The following is a 14,937-nucleotide window of genomic DNA, read 5'->3' as shown; positions in this document are numbered from 1 at the left end:
ATTATTTGTGGTCAACAGTGTGAACCAGAGTGGGCAAAAGAGTACAAACAATTCACTGCTTTGGCAATGATGCAGCAGCTTTTGCTAGGGGTATTAATGGAGTAATCAATTTAGAAGCCACAGTGCAGTGAAAGTAGAGATAATGAATGTAGACTATTTTTCAGATATATGCTAATGTGGAGAAGATCCTTCAAAGTCCTTAAAATGGCCCACAAAACCCTGTCTCTGAACTCAGCCCCTACTATTGTCCCCTTCTCTTGGCTCACTGTAACATGTTGACTTCCTTGCTGTTCCTTGAACATGCCACACATGCTTCTACCTTAGGGCTGTCTGTATACATAAGAAACAACGATCAGAATGTGACATGTTTGGCTACGAAGAATAAAATGAAGCTCATCAACCAATTTCAAATATTAAGACAACATGATTTTCAATCAATACACAGTGAAGTTACTCTCTACAATCTGTTAGAGGGTCCAATCTGCTTAAATTACCATGATTTCAGCTCCAGATAGAGGTATATTTGACTGAGCATTTCTACTTCTAGGAATCCATTATACAGTGATATATACAAAACTATAAAATAATAGATTCTTTGCCACATTATTCAAAAACAAATAAATGGAGATAAATGTATATGAGCAAAGAAATAGTTAATAAATTATGGAGTATCTACAAAATGAATACACATAATGTTCAATATGTAGTAGTCTGACAGAGAAGAATGTCCATTTTATATTACTGTATGTAAAAGTTACATACATAGGCTTTTAACTATTGAGTATACCTGAATCTAAATCTACACATCTATAATTGTACTGTGTAAAACAAGATCTTCACTGATTTGTAAGCAACTGTGAACAACTCCTACAAAATAGGAAAAATGTAGGCAGAGAAATGAAATTTCACTGCTTACGTTTTATACTTCTTTATTTTCACATTTTTTTAATGAGAATGTACTGTGTAATAGTTTTTAAAAAAACAATATATTTGAAAAAATGTCAGAATAAGTAATGAATAGAACTATTATTCTGTATTTAATCCTGACCACCCCCACCAACGAATGGTTGTTGAATTAAAGAAAACTTGGGAAAACTTGATTCTATAATCCATCAAAAGGGTTTGTTATATAGCCAAAATGGAAGAACTCTGTACATAGATGGGAGGTCATACTTCTTAGATTTTAAGATGAAAGTTTTAAAGGAAATTCCGTGAAATGGTAAAAAAATGATTCGGTAATATCTCTATAACACTGGCCTAAATATAACAACAAGGGTGGATATGCTTTAAAAAACAACAAATATTTATTATATGACCTAAAAATTAGCCTAAAGAGAAAAGAAAAAGAAGTCATCTAAAAAATATGTGGAACTGAGGTCTGCCAACAACCACGTGAGAGAGCTTGGAAGTAGATCTTTCATCCTCGCTGAGCCTTGAGACAAAGGCAGTCCTGGTTAAGAGCTTGACTGCAGCCTCATGAGAGACCCTGAGCCAAAACCACCCAGCTAAGCCACTCCCAGATTCCTGATCCACAAAAATATGAGGTAATAAATGCTTGTGGTTTTAAATTCTAAGTTTTAGGGCATTTTGCTTCACAACAATACATAATTAATATAGTAAATGTTCTAGTCTGAAGAAAACATGAGAAAGAAGAAAACACACTTAAAATGCTTTGGGCTATGGAAGAACATTTAAAGAAGTTTAATGTAAGAATTCAAAAATATTAAAACAACAAATATAGGTAAACAAATGGGCCAAAATAGACTATGAAAGAATAAATAATTTAGATACATTTATAGAACAGAGACCTAAAGATTGAATTCCCTGAAAAGCAGAGAAAATCACAATGAGAATAAAATGTGGAGAAGATAAAAATACGTGTATTAAATTAATTAAATATTAATAGACATGACAGATAGACAAAAGTCACCCAAAATATGAGTCATCTATGACTGAAAAATAGATTCAAACCAAAAAGAGTTTTCAAATATATAAAAACCAAAATTTTCCAGAAATTAAAGAATAACTAATCTGTAGTTTGAAGAAGACATTACATTCCAAGACAAATTGATGTGGATTTATTGACAAAAAGATGTTTCTTGGTTAAGTTAGTGATCAAGGACAAAGGAAATGTTATTCAGGTATCTAGACAAAATCATTTATAAGGAGAGAAAAATTAAGTTAGCCTCTAGGTTTACTACAGTAACACACAATATCACATATGCAGTGGAGCAATGTCCACGAAGTACCAAGTAATAGTGTGACTTAAAAACAGAATGCACAGCTATATTCTCATTTATGTACGAAAGCAACTGGCAGATATTCTAAATTCAGGAAATGTAGCATCCATCTTTGAAATATAAGATGTAAAAAGAGCTAATAAACTATGTAATTCAGACAAACAAAAGATGAAAGAAGCACTTATTGCAAAAAGGACAGGTACTGACCCATTTTCATACAAATCTAATGCTGCTAAAGGACATATAAAGTCATAAGTCTTGCTGTGAATAATAAACATTGTGAGGGAAAAAACAATTGGAGACAGTATAAGTATTCTATTTTATTCTATTTTCATGGAAATAGAAAAATTATATAGACAGAATCTCTGCTCGGATATCTCTTACATGAGGAGTACAACTTGAATTTTTTTAAGATTATATGTAAAAATATTCAAAATGTATTATTAAATTAATAAAGTAAATTACAAAATGATATCACAGTAGTGGTTTTTAAAATGGATAGAAAATCTGAAAAGTTCATCAATGCTGGCTATATCTGGATTATTGATTATTATTTTATTATTTTATGTAATTTTTGACAATAAGCATGTACTAATTGTGTAGATTAAAAGTTACTCAGAAAAAAATATAAAATTCTATTTTCAGAAATTTCAGGTAGATATAGCCTTATCACCTATACTGCTAAAAATAATTAAAAAGTCATTACATTTTAAAAAGTGATTCCAAATGAGTTCTTTAGAAAGTAAAGAATTCACAGCCCAAAATCTAAATAAATACAGTAAGCAAAGAGAAGTAAACAAAACAGTAGAGTCAGTTTCCAGTGTGAGAAAATTTGTTAAATCTGATGAGTATTAAGATCAATTTCTATAGCCTCACAGTTTGAGACAAAACTCAAAATTCACCTATAGTAGACAAGAATAACAGACAATCCCACATAAATATGGAAGCCTGATCAACTAAATCCAACCAGAGGATGGGAAATTAAACTCTGTCTCAAATCTCAGTATTCAGCAAAGGTGGGTGAGGGGTGGATAGCTCCTTTAAAGTAATAAACACAAGTTGACTCTCCCATAGATTTACAGCTCAAATTTACTTTATGATCATAAAACTTCCTTCCAAAATGTAGTACAAATGTTCTACATTAGTTATGTTTCCCTGGCATCTGAAAAATTCTCTCTAAAGAACAAACTTTCATCCCATACTTAAGAATAATCACAAAGTTTTAAGTTCCAAGGGAAATTAATAGGTAAAAAAAAAATGTTACACGAAATACGCAATAAAATAACATGCCATAAGTCAGAGTTAGAAGAAACAACAAATTCCAGAAAAAACAGACCCACATAGACATTAGATTTAGTTGAAATTAAAAACTCAATGACCAGGATTAACAGCAAGTCAGAATTTGTCAGCTCGAATATAGATATATAGAAATTATCTAAGGACAGCAAAGAGAGACCGACGATAGAACATAGAAAATATAAAAGCTAGCATCAGAAGATCTAATATATTTCAGAAACAGAGTACAAAATGAGTAAGAAAAAAACATCTGAAGAGATAATGGCTGACAAGTAGCCAGAAAAAATTAAAGAGTGCAAGCCACATATTCAATAATTGCATTAAACCCCAAGCAGGATGACTAGATGACTAAAAAGAAATCCATGCTGAGACACAGCAAAGTAAAAGTGCATAAACAGCAATAACAAACACAAAATACTTGAAAAAGGCATAGAAAATGCCCTTAAAATTTCCAGAAATGTAACTGACAGCTAACTTTTAATAACAGTGAAAGTTTAAAAGTAATGGGATGATATCTGCATATTACTGAAAAAAAGACTTCAACTTGTAAACATACACCTAAATTATGATTCAAATATGAATGTTAAACAAAGACATTTATGGATAAACAAAATCTGGAAGAATTTTCCACCAACTAGTTTTATTACTAGAGAAAATTTTAATTTTTATTATTATTATTTTTTTATTTTTTAGGCAAAGCAACCCTTGGTTGACCTCACAGATTGCAAGGACCTTGTCAGTTTACAATCCTTTATTCATTCATTCATTCATTCATTCATTCATCTATCTATTTATTTATTTATACAATCCTTCATTTATTTATTTATTTATCTATCTATCTATCTATTTATTTATTTATTTACACTTACAGCACCTGGTCTTCCTAGGTGGTCTCCCATCCAAGTACTAACTAAGCCCAATCCTGCTTAGCTTCCGAGATCAGACAGGATCAGGCTTGTTCAGGGTAGCATGGTCATAGACTAGAGAAAATTTTAAAGGATCAATATCAGGATCTTAAATAAAAGGAGAATAAAGGGCATAAAAGCAATAATTACAGGCAAATATAACTACACTTTGCCTGTATAAAATCACCACATATATTCCTTGAAGAGTTCAATAAAAATACATTTAAAATCCTGAGCAACAAACACACATAAGTTGGAAAAGTTGAAGTACAGATATGAATTGATGAGATAAACTGAGCACATTTTATAATTTCTGTAGTGGCCCCTAAAATAATATGTAGCTATCAAATAGATTGAGATAAAAGAGACAACAAGGGGGTAAAAACTATACCAGTCTAGCTAAGACGGGGTGGGGAGATAAAAAATGTACTGCAGGCTTTCTGTTAACAGTAATGATGAACAAGGTAATGAGAAACAATTATTCTGTTGATAAGAAAAAAAATGAAATAGAATTATATATGCTCAAGATATTAAAGAACTAAAATAATATTACAGAATAAGAGGGTAAGTTCTAGAAAAAGTGAGATGACCATATCATTAATTCTGGGAAAGTAGCTTGTAGCACCAGGGGGTCAAAATGTGGTCTCCAGGGCTCTCTTCAGAGTAGCAGGCCTAATGAATCCCTATCTTGTTTTTGGTTGAGACCTCCATGTCCTACACAGTAATCCAAGTATAGAATGGCTCCCAAGACACTGAAGCCCAGCTTTAAATAATCTCAATAGCAATATATGTATCCATTTAGCTGCACAGAGATAACTAGTGTTTGTGGTTCCAAACAATGAAAACCTCTGGAAGAAAATAACATCATAGCCTCAAATTTTGTTTTTTTCCGACTTCAAAATAATAAAAAATTAAAGCAAGAAGATTACACCATAAGAAAACCAAGAAAATCAACAGAAAACAGAAACCATCCACAGGGAATCCAGATAATGAAGTTATGAGACACAGAAATTAACAAAACTTTTTTGAACACATTAAATAAAATATAAGTTAAAATTAAAAATTTACACATTATATGTCAAATGTTAATGCTAAAAGAAGCAGCAACAACATTCTAAAACTGAAAAACTATAACAATTATAAACAAGACTTTCAAGGATTGGACATTCTGTTAGACACAGCTGAAGAGAGATTTAGTGAATTAATTAGTCATAATAAAACATCCAGAGTGATGCACAGAGATGCAAAAGAAATATTAAATAATTATGAGTATAATTATGAATATAAGAAAATTGTAGGATATAAGGAAATTATAGGATATTATATAGAATCTATTCTATATAGAGATGCATATTTATATATAATATATAAAAATATATATCTAGATCTCTTTTTTTTTATATATATCTATAGATCTCTTTGTATATTTATAGATATATATAAAGAAATGATGTCTCAATTTTTTAACACTGAATAAAGATTGCCAAGCCACAGATTTAAGAAGCACAATGGATTGAATTAGGATGAATACTAAGGTGAATACACAAGTAGGAACATCAGAGTAAAGTGATGAAAACAATAGACAAAAAAAAAATGTTCAAAAGGAAAAAAGAAAATTATGTTCCATGAATCAACAATTAGGTTGATAGGTATCAACCTAAGTAATGAAAGAGCTGGAATAAAATAGAATATAGTCACAATGCAGAGAATGCACACCAATTGGTGAGTCTATATTTCAAAATATATACACACGTATGTATGCGTGTGTATTTACGTTACAACTATACTTAACCAAATAAAATTTGAAAGAATTCATCTCCAGGAGACCTACACTAGCAGGAATAGCATAGATGAATGATGAAATAAAAACAATGTAAAGGTTTAAAAAAGTGGGTAAATCCAAATGATATTGACTTTATAAAATAACAATGTCATAAGGCATTCCAAACAACCAAAAGAATAGTACAATAATATGTCACTGGTAATATAGACCTTGTAGAAATATTGTAAGTAAAAGAAAAGAAAAAGATAAATTATGTAAACATTAAAACAGTGATTCTCAAAGTGTGGTCCAGAGAACCCCTCTCTACCTCCTAGAGATACTTTTAAAGGTCCCATAGAATCAAAACTTCTTTCATAATAATTCTAAGACATTATTTGTCTTTTTCATCCTCAGTTGTTCAAGAGCATATAGTGGAGTTTTCCAGAGGTTACATGAGGTGTGATATTGTAGCAAACTTAATGCAGAAGAAAATATGGACATCTAAATGTCTTGTATGAAGCAAAACATTAAACAGATTTGTAAATACGTGTAATAATGACCTTCTCACTATATCTTTTTATTTAAAAGATAGTTTTAATGTATAAAACTGTTATGAATACAAAGGCTTTATGATCTTAAGCTCTGAATAACTTAATAAAAACAATTTTATTTTTTCTAATACAGTAAATATTGATAGATATAACCTACAGAAATGAAAGCTGTTTGAAGGAGGTTCTCAATCACTTTTAAGATTGTTAAAGAGTCCTGAGTCTAAAAGAAAATCTGGTTACATCAGACACAGAAGACTAAGGCAGAAAGCTTCACTTCAGATGAAAAGGGATATTTACAAGTGATAAAATTGTCAATTCAAAAGAAATATGTAACAGGTATAAATTGGTACATGCCAAATAGCATGGCCTCAAAAATATTTAAAGCAAAAACAAAAAACAAAAAACTATAGGAATAAAGATGTACAATCTACAATTATCACAAGAGCCATGTACATAATGTTCTCCAAGAGAATGCTAACTTGTTCAGTACCCCATTTGATCAACAGGCAGTAGAGTATAATGAAAAATGAATAAACTCCATGGCAGGCAATCCTGAATTTTCATAAACATGCCTATTCCATATTTGAAATAGGCAAGTTTATAGAAACTAGCTGTACGAATATAAACAAGTTACTCAACTTCTTTGAGTTTCTGTTCCTTTATTTGTGGAGTGGGAGTGATTTCACGTTATTGATAGAATTAAAAATAATATTTTAAAGTAGCTTATGTAACACTTTCACATGTTGGGTACTGAAAATGACAGCTATTATTGTTCCTTAACAATTATCTTCAATAAAAGCAATGAATTTAACAACTATAACTGTGGTTGATCAAATGAGGCTTCAAAGAGAAATGTTAGAGCTAAACCTTGAAGGAAGAATAGGATATTAACATACACTTGAAAAAAGTCTATAAACAATTGATTAAACAGTAATTTGGTCCAGTCAATGCACTTAGATCAAAAGGGGGAATCTAGCTGGAAGCAAAATTAGAATAAATTGCTATCTTTCCTCTTTCAATCTTATAAATTCTTTGCTGTCGCATGAAGGGTGAGAAGTGAGCAAAATAGACTTACAGTAAGCCTTACCTTAGAATACCATTATTCCTCAACATACCTAAGAAAATGATTTTCTCTCAATCAAAATTTCTGATATTTCTTCCATTCCCATCCAAAACAAAACAAAACAAAAAAACAAAAGAAATACCCCCAAAATATTTAAGTTTCTTTCAAAGAACTTAAATATAATATAGGATTGCTTATATATTCTTGAGTTTACTGCTTCAATATATTCTTTATTACCTCTTTAAAAGTTTCCTAGGTCCAACAGAACAAAACTAAAGCCAAGCATGTTTATCCGTCAAAGGGCCCTTGCCCATGGCAAAATTAGCATTTGGATATACTTTCTACAAATATCTATTTCAAAGAATTCCTTCCACAGAAATGAGCCAATGGGCTAATAAAGCATTCCTATCATGGGAGTTGGGGGGAACTCTCCTGTAAGAAACAGGCCAACCAAAGATGTTAAATTAGGCTGAAGGTTTTTGCTAAATAAGTGTTGTAAGTACCAACTTCCTTTAGCTGCACAATTGATATGTTTGACAGTTCTGTACATACATGCTAATTTGCATTTGAGATTTTTAACTTTAATGTAAAAGTCCTTCAGGATCATGCATGTTGTATAGAAACAAGGATACTGAAATAGGTATCAGGAAACTTGGCATCTGGCCCCACCTCTGCAAGGAGTTAGATGAAAACTATGTGAGTCTGTGTTTTCATAAACTAAGAAGCCTAGACTGGCAGATCTGTAAAATCCCTTTCAGCTTTGTACTAGGCATTGTATTGCATTTCAAAGCTAAAGAGTAAGCTAGCACCATCTAGTGGAATCCAAATACATAAGGAATGCAGTTAGCATTAATGTATTGTCTAGGTAGAGGGCCAGAGGAAAGAGCAATTAGGGGGATTGTTTTATAAACTATATAAATGTCTAACCAATATACTGTATATGTGAAACTAATAAAAAAACTTTTAAAAAAAGAATTTACTAAGTACATTATAGTAAAAAACATTTCGACATGTAAAATACCCAGAGCTTTATGTTATTTTACTTCATTATTTTTCTAATGTTCTAAAGACAACATTTGGTAGCAAGAATTAACCCAGGGACATTTCCTCTATGAGCCACGACATAGTAATGAAGCTATGTGAAATGTTGAATTCTTTCTGTATCTTTCATACTTATTACACTAGCATTACTTTTCCAGAAAACAGTATGATCTAAAAATAAAGTAGCAGAAAAAAATAAAAAAACAAAAAACAAAAAACTTCTTATTATCTCTATCTATTTACAATGATATTTTCTAGGAATGTTTTACCTTAACTTTATGAACAAATTAATTGCTGACATTTAAAAAATATTTTTTCTAGATTAAAGCTTTCCTAAAATAGCAGAGACAGAAGTATAATGAATAAGAAAATAAAAATAATTATTTGTTCTTACATGTTAATATCATACTTATTTTCATGTTTACCAGTATTCAATAAATAAAATATAGCAATTTACCTTAATTTCTTTTTCTCTATATAAATATATAGAACTAAGATAATTTTGGAGAAAGTAAAAATAGTCAATTGTTTTGTCTATCGATGTATTCTCAGCAATATTCCAGTGCTGTGGTCTAGTGCTCGATAAATTCGATCATTAATAAATTTATTAATGAATCAACCTTAAAATCATTTCAATTTTTAGCATAAAGAATTATAATATAGAATTACAAAATAGTGATAATCTTAAATATTAAATGAATATTTATTAGAGAGGCAGTAGAACGAGGCAATTTAAATATTAGGTAATAAGAGTAGTCTGCTGAGTTTCAAATCTTGGCTCTATCATTTAGTAAATGTGAGATCTTAGACAATTTACTTAACCTCTCTGTACCTCAGTTCTTACCTGGGGTAGGGGAGAGATTTAATAGTACATAACTTAAGATTACATAATAGCACTTACATGAAAAGCAAATGAGTTAATGTGTAAAAAGCACATAGAATGCCAGGTGGCAAGCAAAACATGTTATCTATTACTATATTTATTATATTAATTTGTATTTTTTTCTATAAATAAAATTTATAAAATAATTTTGTCATACACCATGAATTTTTTCAAAATTAATTTAGTTTCAAAATATTTCTTATTGAAAATCTATAAAATTCAATATAAAAATGGGAGGTACAAAGAAAACTAGATTATAAATCATAAATCACCTATTTTTCATTTGCTTTGGCTATTAATTAAAAAACTAAATCAAAATTACTAACTCAAAATATGAAAGGTTTCCCACAGATCAGTTTTTTAAGCTTTAATGATCATTGTTGCAATGTCTATTCAAGAAATATTTTTCCACATTACTTGTAAGAAACAAAATGTTTTACCAATTTTGTCTGAAATTTACTTATGAGGAATTTTAGGCAAAAAAAGCATAAAATATAATAATGATATCATAATAAACCATAACATTTAAATTGTAATCCATCCAGATTAAACTGTGTTATAAAAGATAGTCATGTAAGTTAAAGAAAAAAATAATAAAGCATTTTAAATTAATAAAAGTATTATAAAATCTCTTGTTTGATTAAAGTAAATCCATCTGTAAAATCATCAACCTAACGTGAACTTAATGGACTTAAAGTAATTATTTTATGAATCAAAATATGTAAGAATAACTCCAGCCTAAGTCAAAATATTCTATAATCAAAAACTTGCTACCTAAATAAGACCAATTATAGAAAATAATATAAAAATATACACAGTATTCTTTAAATTACTATAAAATTTATATGACCCTATATACTCCAGTATAATAGTTTATTTTTTTACTATATTTGGCCAGAGAATAATTTTACCTCAATATATAGTATACCTTAGAAGTAATATTTTGAATTATATTTTTAATTTATATTTCAGTTACAGTTAATCATAAAAAAAATCCCTTTCCTTGGCCATAGTGCGCAATATATTTATATTTTAAAAGCAATAACAAAAATATATTAACTTTGTAACTTTCATTTACAGTATTAAATTTTAAACTATTACTTTAAAAAAGTATGTTTCACATTGTGTTTCTATTCCAACATTTAAACAATTTATAATTAGGATGGAAAACATTCAGCATAAATAATTTCAAATGAATTGCCTTAAAGAAATTGACATAGTTGCTATTTTCATTCATTTAAATCAAAGAAAGTCAAATAAAAATCTACATTTTCTAATAAAAATAATTAGAGCTAACATTACATATTAACTACTGTAATAACTATAGCTTAGTAAAAATTAGAAACAAATTAAGCTAGAAACTACACATGTAAAACATGTGGTATTGCTTCCAATTTTATTTCACCTCTTTAAGAAATACAGCATGGAATAGTAAGTTATTAACTTATAAACACAAATCTATCTTTGTGCCCCTTCGTAAGAGTTCTTAGCATCAATTTATCATTGAAAGACAAAATCTATGCTTTTCACTTAGCTTAACCAGAATCTCTGTAAGCAGTTCCTGAAGATGAAAAACAGACTCCAACTGATTTTCAGAAAATCTACTTTTTCATGTATACTCTTCTCACACTCAATAAATACAGTATTTTCATTGTACTGAACAGACAGCAAAGATGTCTTTTACCATGTTTGTTCTGTACTACATAGAGATACCCCAGGTATATCAACTAATACGATGGCAGTTTTCACATAAATCTTGCAGATATCCTATCCCAGGAAATCCACTGGCTACAAAAAATCCCATACAGCGCTGCTGGCAATGAAAATGAAGTGAATGAGAGTTCAACCATTTCATCTTACAAACAGCCTTTTTCTTTTCTTTTTTTTTTTTTAAAACTTGCTTCAGTGTGTGCCAATATAGTAACATACATTATCAATGCACTTGCCTTCATTCCAACAACAACAAAATTATTTCTATAGGTATTTGAAACTAAAATTCTAAAATAAAAAATGTGTATCAAAAGTATCGGTATTTCCATATGGGAAAAGTTAATGCAGACACATTGGCAAATAAATACATTAAAGAATATTGTACATTATATTTTCAAAAGTGTGCTTTGAAATGTTTGCAAAACAAAAGCTTGCTTTGTGCAAGCAACTGTATTTTTCCCGTATTTAAAAGAAAATGAGAGCTGATTGTGACTGCCTAGATCCTACTCTCCCCATACTTCCTCCAGATTCATAAAGAGCAAAAAAATAAAAAATAAAAAATACACACAAATTATCCTTCCAGTGTACCTAGGAAATAAATTACAAGATAGTTTTTTTTTTCCTAAGTGGGGTAATAAGTACCTAGAACCAACACAACAATTTAGGCTGAGTCCACACTCATACAGAGGGAATCCTATGTAAATTGAATGGATAAGTAAGAAGGAGAAGTACCCCAGTGGTGGAAAAAAACATGTATTGTCAATAAGACCTCTCTTCAGAAAGAGAGAGCATAATGCTGAGTGGGATGACAGTGCTGAGACCAAGTATGTAAATTGAATTAATAAGTGCAAATGGCCATGGTCTATATGACAAAAAAACCATTTAAGCTTGGATCAAAAAATAAAACCTAAATTTATGCTGTATACAAGCACACACCTAAAACAGTGATTCAGAAAGATTAAATTGTTTTTTAAATGGCCAAGTAGGCAAATGCAAACAAACAAACAAACATATCAGACAAGGTAGAACTTAGTCTCAAAATCATTAAAGAGACAGAAAAAGAGAACTTATAACTTTCAAGGCTAAAATTCACAATGAAGATAACAGTTAAAAATGTCTGTGAAACAATAAAGAGCAACATTCACGAAGCAAAAATCAAAGAATACACAAAAAGAAACAGGCTGATAAACAGACAAATTAAAACTAGCTTAAAGATGAAAATATGAACTCTATATTCCAATTAAAAAAAACACAATAACCTGCTTTTCATATACACAAAAAACATTCCTGAAAACTGACTACATATTAGAAAATCACAGTAGATTCCAATAAGCAGAAATGGCACAAAATAATTCTTTGACCAAAATGCAATAAAACTAGAAAGAATAATAACAAAAATCTCTTTCTATATGGAAATTTTAAATATTAGCTAAAAGATAAAATACATCCTAAAATTGTAGAACTGATGAAAATACCTATATATCAGACATTATGGACTAAGCAGTATTCAGAGGAAAATTTATAGACTTAAGCCTTTATGTCGACAACAGTGAAAAAGGATAAAAACTAAAGGAATTAAATATTTAATTCAAAAATTAAAAAAAGAACAACATAAAAACAGAAGAAAAGCATAAGAAACTGATGTTAAACTGTATTAGTAGTAGGAGTTCAAACTGGTAGAACCCATATAAAGTGCATCTGGCACAATCTTTCTAAATTACAAATGTCTTTTGCCCAAACAATGTGGATTGTGGGAAATTAACCTAAAAATATGTCTGATAAAGTGTGAAATAATGTAGGTATCAGGGTAGTCATTATGGCAATATGAAAGATTGGAAATCATCCAATGTCCATCAACCAGTGACCAGTGAAATAAACTTTGGTCCATCCACACTATCAAACACTATGAAGCTATGGAAAAAGAATGCTGTGAACTCCACGATATGTTAAGTGAAAAAAAGCAAGATAAAGCATAGTACTTAAAATATCCTATATTGTGTGAAAGAAAGGATGTGCATGTATACATATATTTCTTAGCTATATTTGTGCATGTATGTATATTAATATATACACATACGTACACATGTGATACACATATTATATACATATATATGTTATACACAAATATATACAAAATCAGCTATATATAAAAGCAGATGGGAGAACAGAGTGGAAAAGACGGATGAAAACAATTTCTTTGAGTATGCCTTTTTTTTTAACATAGTTTAACTTTGGGAACATCTGTTTTACATATAAAAAACAATCAAATGAGAAAAGTAAACTATATCTTAAACTCATAACATAATCACAAAGATAAAATACTTCAGGTATCACTTTGGAGAACAAAAGAAAAGTAGAAAAGAAATCCAAAGAAATCTTAAAATTAACTTAGTAGTTTTATATTTAGTAATATCAGTATTATTGTTTTGAAGTTATTTTATAAATATTATGAGAGTGAATAGTTATATTAATGTTATCAACCAAGGATTATAGTGAAAGAGAAAGGGTGTACAACTATAAAGTTTTAAAAATAAATTTGAATTGAGGATATCAATATCTCTAACCAAATTCTCAGGATAGGACAATTTGAGTATCAAAATGTATAATAAGGTAATAGACTGAAATATTCTATATCATAAAAATTTCAGTTCATAAGAATATTAAGAAAGGGAGAAGGGGTAGAGACAAAGTGGAGAGAGAGAAGGGGAGAAAACAAGCAAACTAAGCAAACTAAATAAAGGAAAAAAATTCATTTAGCACCCCTGAAAGTAACAAGAGCCACTGAGACACTACTATAAAAATTTGTCAGCACAAAGGTAGGCAGGCACTTATCTCGTCTTTTCGCTACAAACTATTTCAAGATAACCAAATAGTTTATATTAAATAAAGAATTCCATCTTTAAAAATATGTAAGAATGATCAAATTAGAAAACTTACTTTTTGCATGACCCATTGCATTAATTGATTCAGGCCACATTAATCAATAGATGAAAACACTATGGAAAAGATTGGTAGAGAACTTTATAATGGAGGGTTTAGGCTGTTGCTAGCTGTACCAGATACTCAACTGTAACATCGTTAATAGCAAGAAAACATGGTATGACTTCTAATGTAGGGCAACATGATGCCCAGAGTGCCACCTATGAAAAGTCCTGCAGGAATGACTAAATCTAGATCTAATCAAGCCTGTTGAGATAACATTCATTTACAGGAAATGCAGGGCTTAGTAAAACAATTTCAGTGACAAGTAAATGAACAAATTCAGAATGCAGGACCTTGTATGGGACAATTAACATACATTCTGTAACAAATCAGTGGCATAGGGGAAAAAAGCAGGAGGACTGCTACAGATCAGAGACATTAAAGACATATAAAAATAATATGTACTATGATTCAAACAAACAGAAAATTTTGTGAAAATAAGAAAAATTGGATTATGGATTATCACTTGATACAAAGAATCACTATTAATTTTATTAGGTGTCG

General features: G+C 29.8%; 1 protein-coding gene and 1 pseudogene across 1 annotated transcript in view; both read right to left on the bottom strand.

Moving 5' to 3' along the window:
* LRRIQ1 (leucine rich repeats and IQ motif containing 1) overlaps nt 1-14,937 on the bottom strand; it is a 179,506-nt gene that overhangs the window by 129,646 nt on the left and 34,923 nt on the right. The window lies entirely within an intron of this gene.
* Nucleotides 4,399-4,517, bottom strand: LOC112472462 (annotated as a pseudogene).

Source organism: Pteropus alecto, unplaced genomic scaffold, assembly GCF_000325575.1.
Source record: "Pteropus alecto unplaced genomic scaffold, ASM32557v1 scaffold76, whole genome shotgun sequence".
NCBI classification, from domain to species: domain Eukaryota; kingdom Metazoa; phylum Chordata; class Mammalia; order Chiroptera; family Pteropodidae; genus Pteropus; species Pteropus alecto.
This window is presented reverse-complemented; position numbering and strand designations above follow the sequence as displayed.